General features: G+C 41.9%; 1 non-coding gene across 1 annotated transcript; it reads right to left on the bottom strand.

Annotated features, from left to right (window-relative positions):
* Window positions 1–138: 138 nt before the first annotated feature.
* Window positions 139–211, bottom strand: trnam-cau. Its single transcript has one exon. It is a non-coding gene; the product is annotated as a tRNA-Met (tRNA).
* Between the last annotated feature and the right edge of the window lie 8,688 nt (window positions 212–8,899).

Raw genomic sequence — 8,899 nt, 5'->3', positions numbered from 1 at the left:
GATCCTTTAAAAACACTGGTCTCACTACGCGAATTCCATGCATATTTAAGGGCCTGAACGCACTTTGTGTCTCATCTGGAATGTATCTGGGGCAAACAATAGGGTTTGCAAATAAAAATGGCAAGTGAAGAAAAGACGTGCCCCGTGTGAGGATCGAACTCACGACCTTCAGATTATGAGACTGACGCGCTACCTACTGCGCTAACGAGGCGCTATGCATTTGCTTAGTCGAGTACGAATATAGGGATTGATGCAAACTTTCTTCTGTTTATGTCATTTTTATATTTATAAGTATGTTTTAGTGGCGTTTGCATTGCAATTTTTAAACAGAAATGTATTATTTCACTTATATATGTATATAAATAGCTGACTGGTACACTCCCTTAATTCCAGAAGGGATTGCTGTGTCCCTCAACAGAGGGGTTTTTTTTTGGGTAAAAAAAAAAAAAGCAGAAAAAAAATAGTCATGTCAAGATAATTTCTCCACTAGGGGCCACAGACTATGGTTCAAATCAGTCAGTTAGTGGTGTAACTAGATATACTGGGCCCCACAGCAAATTATTTTTCAGCCCCCCAAAATGTTTAGAGGTTGACTTGTTTTATCAATTTTTATTGAAATTGTATATGAATTAGGGCCTCATGGGGCCCCTATACCTCCTGGGCCTAGGGTTACCACCTTTTCTGGAAAAACATACCGGCCTTCCTATATATTTATCTTTTTTTCCCTATTATTAACATTGGGATCAGCCATAATTTTTACCGGCCAGGCCTGTAAAATACCGGCCAGGTGGCAACCCTACCTGGGCCCCCCCAGCCGCAGGGTCTGCTTACTCTGTAGTTTCACCCCTGCTGTCAGTTATACAAATCTGATTTATAGTGTTTGGACTTCGTTTAGTTTGTGTAAATTTATTTGCCAAATTTTAGGCACCCCCCCCCCCCAGTTATTGTAATAGCTTACCTTGGACCGGTGCTCCTGTTAGAGGAAAACTGCACCAGCCAGGGGTATTTCTTTGCCACACTCTTTCTTCCTCTTCTAACATAGTAACATAGTAAGTTAGGTTGAAAAAAGACACACGTCCATCCAGTTTAACCTTTTAAGTGTATATATATATATATATATATCTATATATATCTATATATATCTATCTATATGGTTTGCACTCAAACCAAAATTCGAAGCCAGAGGTGCACGGTCCAAGTATAATGCATATGTAGAAAGAAGATCAGCACTCTCTGTAGTTTAGGTGAAAATAGTGTTGATTTATTAATCAAAAATCACATCTTATCCGACGTTTCGGTCCCACATGGGGACCTTTCTCAAGGATCCTTGAGAAAGGTCCCCATGTGGGACCGAAACGTCGGATAAGATGTGATTTTTGATTAATAAATCAACACTATTTTCACCTAAACTACAGAGAGTGCTGATCTTCTTTCTACATATATATATATATATATATATATATATATATATATATATATATATATATATATATATATATATATATATATATATATATATATATATATGTAACCTGCCTAACTCCTAGTTCTCTCTTCTTTTCTGCTGCCACTGATGTGTATGCGCACTAGAACGAAAAAGCTATTTTTGTTTCTGAATTTGCTTTCACTCTACAAGTATATCTATGGGAGAAGGCCTTTCCAAAATTTGTAGCTTACTGGATAACAGGTTTCCAGATAATGGATCCTATCCCTGTACTGTGCATGTGCGCTGCCAAAACTGGAATGAAAAGAAAATGTTTACATATTATTGTGTATTCTAAGTGCCTTTTTGTGATATGTATTAGCTGGAGCCACGTCGTCTCGTCTCACTGTGTATTCGTATACTGCTGAGACGACAATTAAGTTTACTTTGACTTTGAGAATCTGAAGAAGATGATGACAAGTATCTTCTGCAGAAATACCCTGGGCCCGTGCAGTCTTTAGTAAACTAGATACGTTCTTAGCTTCCCAAGTGCCCTCAGCCATATGACTTGATAAACTTCAGTGACCATTTATTGTTCGGCTGCAGTGCCCCCTTCCCTTCCGCGACCAGTAGGAGTAAATATGGCCTCTTGTCTGCTGCTGTCCCTATGTATACAAAAGATCCCCGGCTATATATCTCTAATATAATCTCATATATTTGTAAAGCATGTGCATGTCCCCTCACAAGCACCCCAAAAGCATAGCTAAAATAACATGGATGTTTTCTGGAGAATTTGCCACCCAAATTATCACCAATTACAATAACATATTACAAAAATATAATTGTCTAATCTGAAAAGTCTTTCCAGGCCATGGGAATCCAGCCTTGAAACTCAATATTTCAGAATAAACAAGTCTACCTTGTTCAGGGTCGGACTGGGGGGCTCGGGGCCCACCGGGACTGCTGGTCCAGGGCCCCCCGCCCCCCTACCGAGTTCGGCCGCTCAACCGCTTCTCGTGCGCATGCGCGAGTGGCGATGCGCATCGGCGAAATGTTTTTTTTCCCAAAATTTTTATATGTAGAGGGGGTCTGGCCCGGCGGGGGCCCACGAGGGTCGGGGCCCACCGGGTTTTTTCCCGGTGTCCCGCCGGGCCAGTCCGACACTGACCTTGTTACTGTAAAGACTAAAAACAGCTATGACTATTTCAGATGCTTAGAGAAGGCTGTGCCAAGGACATATTGTTCATGTTATGTACCAGAAAAAGAAAGTAGAACATATATTAGTTACACAATATGGCACATTTATACTATGGAATCAAATAGACAACGTTCCATTTGTTGTATTATTAAAGACTGGCCATAGATGAAGGACAACGCGGCAGATGTAGAGCAAATGAAAGGAAATATTGATATGTACAGTGAGGGGAGGGCTACAAGATTCTAGACAGGGGAAGGGAGGGAACCATGGGCGTAACTACAGAAGAAGCAGACCCTGCGACTGCAGGGGGCCCCAGAAGGAAAAGGGGCCCCATAAGGCCCTAATTCAAATACAATTGCAATACATATTGGTAAAACAGGTCATACTCTAGATATTTTGGGGGCCTGAAAAATAATTTGCTGTGGGGCCCAGTAATATCTAGTTTCGCCACTGCTACCCATTTTCCAGATAGATTGGTGAACAGGGCCACCATCAGGGGGGCACAGGGGGTACTACTGTACCGGGCCTGGGCCTACTGTACCGGGCCTGGGCCTACTGTGTTCAGCTCTTCTGGACTACAAAAGAAGCAGCAGGGCTTCGTCGCTGTCAAGGGGGGCCCGGCTGTGCTGCACTTTTCTAAATTGCCGGGCCCCCCTTGACAGCGATGAAGCCCTGCTGTGTCTTTTGTAGTCCAGAAGAGCTGAACAGCCAAAGTTGAAGTCCCGAAGAAAGGAGCCGAATTTGAAGTCCCGAAGCCATGAAAAGAGCCAAAATGGAAGTCCAGTATCTGTGAAAAGACCCAAAGTCACGAAAGGAGCCGCACTTGAAGTCCTGAAGCCGCGAGATCAGTTATACTGAACACAAATGTGTGTGTTTTTTTAATACTCTTTAGGCCCCTGCCACCAATGTTTTTTAAAAAAAATATTCTCTGGGGCCCGAATGTTTCTTTTTTAACTCTTTTTGTAAGGGGGGGGCCCTTGCACCAAAGTTTTTTTTCAAAAAAACCTTTATGGGGGGCCCTGGGTCAACATTTTTTTTAACCAACAGAATAGCTAGGTAACTTTTTTCATACAGCATGGCCAGCAATCAGAGACAATCTCCTGCAACAGCACCTTTTTATGGAACTCCTGCTACTTCTAACAGTGTGCTCATCCCCTCAGATTCCTGATAAGGAATTCATGAACTCATGTGCATGACACCCAATCGATGCTGCTGAATTTCACCCTAACTTAAAATAGCTGTCATGTCAATGGGTTTGTCACTGCGCAACAAAACCCTCAAATATTTTATCTTTGAAGGTTCACACCCAAATACAAAGGGACTTTTGGAGAGGGGCCACAGGGATTTCTCCCAGTATCCCAGCGGGCCAGTCCGATCCCGAGTATGACAATATTACACAAACAAGCAGAAGAAAGGCTTTTATGGCAAACACTCTACAATGACATTATGTCAAATACAGGGCCGGAACTAGGGGTAGGCAGAGTAGGCACATGCCTAGGGCGCAAAGCTTGGGGGGCGCCAGGCATGTACATTCCCCTACTGCCTACCCCAGTCCGGGCCTCTGAATCCGGCTTGCTGCTGTTCCTGAGAGAATGCGATGCCGAATGACGCATGTGTCAGTACGCATGCGCGCGCTCACCGTGAGGGGAGGGGGTGACGCTGCGTGCGCTCTCGTGTAGGCGTGCACTCTCGTGTAGACGCGCATGCGCGCACTGATGTGGTCGCTCGCGTGAAGGGGCGATGTGGCCAGCTGGGTCGCCTGGGGCGCCCAGCTGGCCTGGCCCGGCCCTGGTCAAATATAAATAATTACTCTCAAATACACCTTAAGCACAGTGGTAACAATCTTCTGAATCATGTGTAAAAACGACTACTGACATATGGGAACCAGGGGCTTAACTACAGAGGAAGCAGACCCAGCGGCTGCAGGGGGGGGGGCATTAGGTAGAGGGGGCCCAGGAGTTATAGGGGGCCCCCATGAGACCTAAATAAAGAGCCATTTTAACATTTATTGGTAAAACAGGGCAACTTCTGGATATGTTGGGGGCTTAAAAATTCATTTGCTTTGGGGCCCAGTAATTTCTAGTTACACCACTGATGGGAACACTGGACACTACCTTTAAAGGGACAGTAAAACCAAAAAATTAAAGTGTTTTAAAGTAATTAAAATATAATGTTCTGTTGCCCTGCACTGGTACAACTGGTCTGTTTACTTCAGAAACGTTACTATTGTGTGTTTATAAACACACTGCTGTGTAGCAATGGCACTAATTGAAGTAGGGCTAAATGGCACAGGTTAAATAGCGGGTAACAGATAAACTTCATTATATTCTACAGAGTTTATCGGCTATCTGCTGTGTAATCTGAGCCTTCTCTCCTTCAAATGGCTGCACCCTGTCTAAACAGAAGCTTATTTATATTAACTATAGTAGTGTTTCTGCAGCAAACACACCAGTTGTACCAGTGCAATGCAACATTACATTGTATTCTAATTACTTTAAAACACTTTCATTTTTGGTGTTACTTTACCCTGTGCATGTTACATCAGTATATGCATCAAACTTGTGCAATTGGAGCACAGGAAATAATACAGTCTCCACTACGACAAACGTACACAATAGCATCTTACTTATCAACATACACACTTGCAATTGTGTTCCTTTTAGCACATCAGGTGCCACTGTATAAACTGCAACTGCAGCTCAGATGCAATGATGGAATTATGGGGGGAAAAAAATTTGTGGGCAAAAACATGGCAAACTGTGCTTGACATTGGCCTTTACCAATTTACTAACTTGAGTTATAATCTCACATTTTGATAAATCTGCCCCTAACTGTCACAGGGCAGTGACTAGTGCAGTTACAAAAGTAATATTTCCTTCAGTTGACATAACACATTAGAAATAATGTTTTGAGGAATGGCTACTTTAGATGTACAATTTATTTGAATATTGTATTTTTATGTACCGCTAGGGAGATCCCAATGTTACAGCAGGTCAACAGACAGTAGAGGTTGATCTACACGGCTAGTGCAGCTTCCTGATGTGGAGCACTTACGGAATTTTATATTTTTTTTGTAAACTTGTATGTTTATTATGTAATAAACTAGTTCAAAATACACATTCGTCTTGAGTGTGCATAATTAAAGCACATATAAACATAAACAATATTCAGTCTGTCTGGTACAAGATAGAAGAAAGGAAAACGAAAATAAAGGAAGATAAAATGAAACAATATAAAGGCATCGTTGAATAATAAAAAAAATATCATAAGTAGTACATGGCATATATGGCATAATAGGTAAGGTTTTAGGGTAGGCAACCCATTACTCATAACTCCTGAGAGTCATAGAGGGTGCCAAGGGTCCCAAATTTGGCTACATTTGAGTTTGGACTTTAGTGTTCCTGCATTCATTCTCATGCATGTGTTCTCTAAATTCCAGTTGTTGGAGTAAGTGCTGTATTGTAGGCATCTCCTTTTGTTTCCAGGATTTCGCTATTAAAGTAGCCGCTGTATTGAAAATGTGGAACAACAGTTTCCTGTTAAGGGTAGGAGAGTTTTCGGGATATATTTGTAGCAGCCCTATCTGGGGTAGGCATGGCAGGGTATAGTGCAATCTGTCTTTCAGTAGGGTAAAGACTTTAGACCAGAATGGTTTAACTGACGTACAGTGCCACCACATGTGAATACATGTGCCAACTTCCCCACTTCCAACACAAAGGAGAATATTGGGAGTTTATTTTTGCTATCTTTTGCGGAGTAAGGTACCAGCGATGAAGTATTTTTAGATGCGTTTCAACGTGGTTGGTGCAGCTGGTGGCAGCTTTGGGGGCTAATATGGAATACTGCCATGTTCGAGGGGCAAAATGAATCTGGAGATCTTCCTCCCATTTTTGCATATATGGAAATTTGAAGTCATCCGGTAACTGGAGTTGCTGTTTGTAGCAATCTAAAATGAGTGCTTAACCGTCCCATGCTTTACTACAAAGGTATTCCATTCTCATCTTTTGGCGTAGGATTTTCACATTCGGGAGATGAGATTTGAGGAAATGAGTCACCTGGAGGTAAGTGTAATGTTGAGAGATTGGTAGATCATACTTCTCAGCTAACTCTTCAAATCTCCTCAAGGAATTCGCAAAGTCCAAATGACCAATAGACAGTGATTCCGTTAGTAATCCATGTTTGGAGATTGATGTTGGGAATCAAGTACTTCAAGGCTGTAATGGGAGTCAGTGGTGATGGAAAGGAGGTAAGCTTGAGCTTTTTAATCATGACATCCCGAGATGTCGGCAGCAGGTTTGTAATAGGTGGCCTAAATTTCTTAGGTAGCAAGAAAAGTTGCAACAAATTGTGGTCACTAACAAAATTGGACTCGATATCTAACCAATTCCTAACCCCAGGCGGGGAGTGCAAGCGAATTACAGTTTCCAACATTGAAGCAATATAATACATTTTTATGTTTGGGAATCCCAGCCCACCAGAGTTGCTAGGGAGTTGAGCACAACTGAAAGTGACCCTAGAGGGCTTATTCGCCCAAATAAATCGATTTATGATTTTTTGTATGGCCGGACAGTATCGTGGTGGTAGTGCCAAGTGCAACATTCTAAATAAATATAATCATTTCGGCAGAATGTTCATTTTTATAGAAATGATTCTTCCCAACCATGAAATAGATTCTGATTTCCATTTGATACATTCTGATTCTATCATTTTCAGCAGGGGCTGATGGTTTAACCTATAAATATCCTCAGGATCCTTAGGGATCTTGAGGCCAAGATATGTGTCCCTCCAATCGAAATTATAGGAATGCTTATAGCCTTGCAGACTAGGGTATGGAACATGAAATGGGAGTGCTTGAGTCTTGGATTGGTTTATTTTATACCAAGAGACAGATTGGAAATTTGCTAGTTCCTTAAACAGATTGGGTAGTGACACCGCAACGTTTCTAAGGCTTAATAAGATGTCGTCGGCAAATAGTCCGATTTTGTGGTGTTCCGTACCGCATGAAATTCCCGCTATGTCTACATTGTCTCTGATTCTCTGGGCAAGTGGTTCAACCACTAATGCAAAAATAAGGGGAGACAATGGGCATCCTTGCCTCGTGCCGTTAGTGATGGAGAAGGTGTTCGATAGGGCCCCCGCCGTACATATCTTAGCTGTAGGATTCATGTACAGGGGGAGTACTGCTCTAAGGAAAGTTGGACCTATTTGGTACTGCCGGAGAGTCTCCGCTATGTATTCCCAGTTGACCCTATCGAACGCCTTCTCCGCATCCAAAGATAGCAGGAGCGCTGGGGTTTTCTGCTTTTTTAATATATGGATAATATTATGGAATCTACATGTGCTATCTGAACCTTGTCTAGGGCGGTAGTTTTGGGATTGATCTGGGGGCTTTCCTGGCTTGGGAATTAAAAACAATGTGGGCCTGGAGATACTCTGGATTTACGTCTCCTGAATCCATGATATTCTGGAATACTTGAAGCAGATATGGGAAGAGTATAGGGGAAAATATTTTATAATAGTTATTAGTGAACCCATCTGAGCCCGGGGCTTTATTTGGTTTTAGGCTCTTTATTATAGCAGTTACCTCATCGCTTGATATTGGTGAATTCAAGATATCTTGCTGTGTTTGTGTGGGATGAGGGAGGTTGATTCTATCTAGATAGTCTCTAATTATATTTAAGGTTGGTTTTGGCACTGTATTATTATCTTTGAGGTTATATAATTCAGAGTAGTAGGCGGCAAATTCATTAGCAATAGCTTTAGGGTCAGTTTGTTTGCCATGTAAAGATGTTATATGACTTATCCTAGCCTGGGCTTGTTGTTTTTTCAGTTGCGATGCTAATAATCTATCAGCTTTATTTCCCTTAGAGTAAAAGAGTTTTTTAAGTAATTTCAGCCGATAGGCTGTTTTAGCCGCGATGATGTCGTTTAGTCTTTGTCTAATTTCTTTTATTTCTTGGAACTGTAAGGCACTATCCTGACGGATAGCTTGTTTTTCAAGAGATGCTAGTTTAGTTTCAAGTTGCAATTGGGTGTCGTCCCTGGATGCTCTAAGCTTTTTAGCAAGGGAAATAAACTCCCCCCGCAAAACCGCTTTATGTGCCAGCCATACTGTCTGTGGGCCTACTTCACCGTTAGAGTTCAAAGTGAAATATTGTTTTAGAACTTGTTCAATGTGAGCTTTACTTTCATATTTGAGGAGCAGACTATCATTCAGTCTCCATGGTAATTTATCAGTGTGGGAGTTAGAGTCAAGAATCTCTATACCAATAGGGGCA

This window comes from Xenopus laevis, chromosome 4S (assembly GCF_017654675.1).
Source record: "Xenopus laevis strain J_2021 chromosome 4S, Xenopus_laevis_v10.1, whole genome shotgun sequence".
NCBI classification, from domain to species: domain Eukaryota; kingdom Metazoa; phylum Chordata; class Amphibia; order Anura; family Pipidae; genus Xenopus; species Xenopus laevis.
Note: the sequence above shows the minus strand (reverse complement) of the source record. Positions and strands in the feature narration are given on the sequence as shown.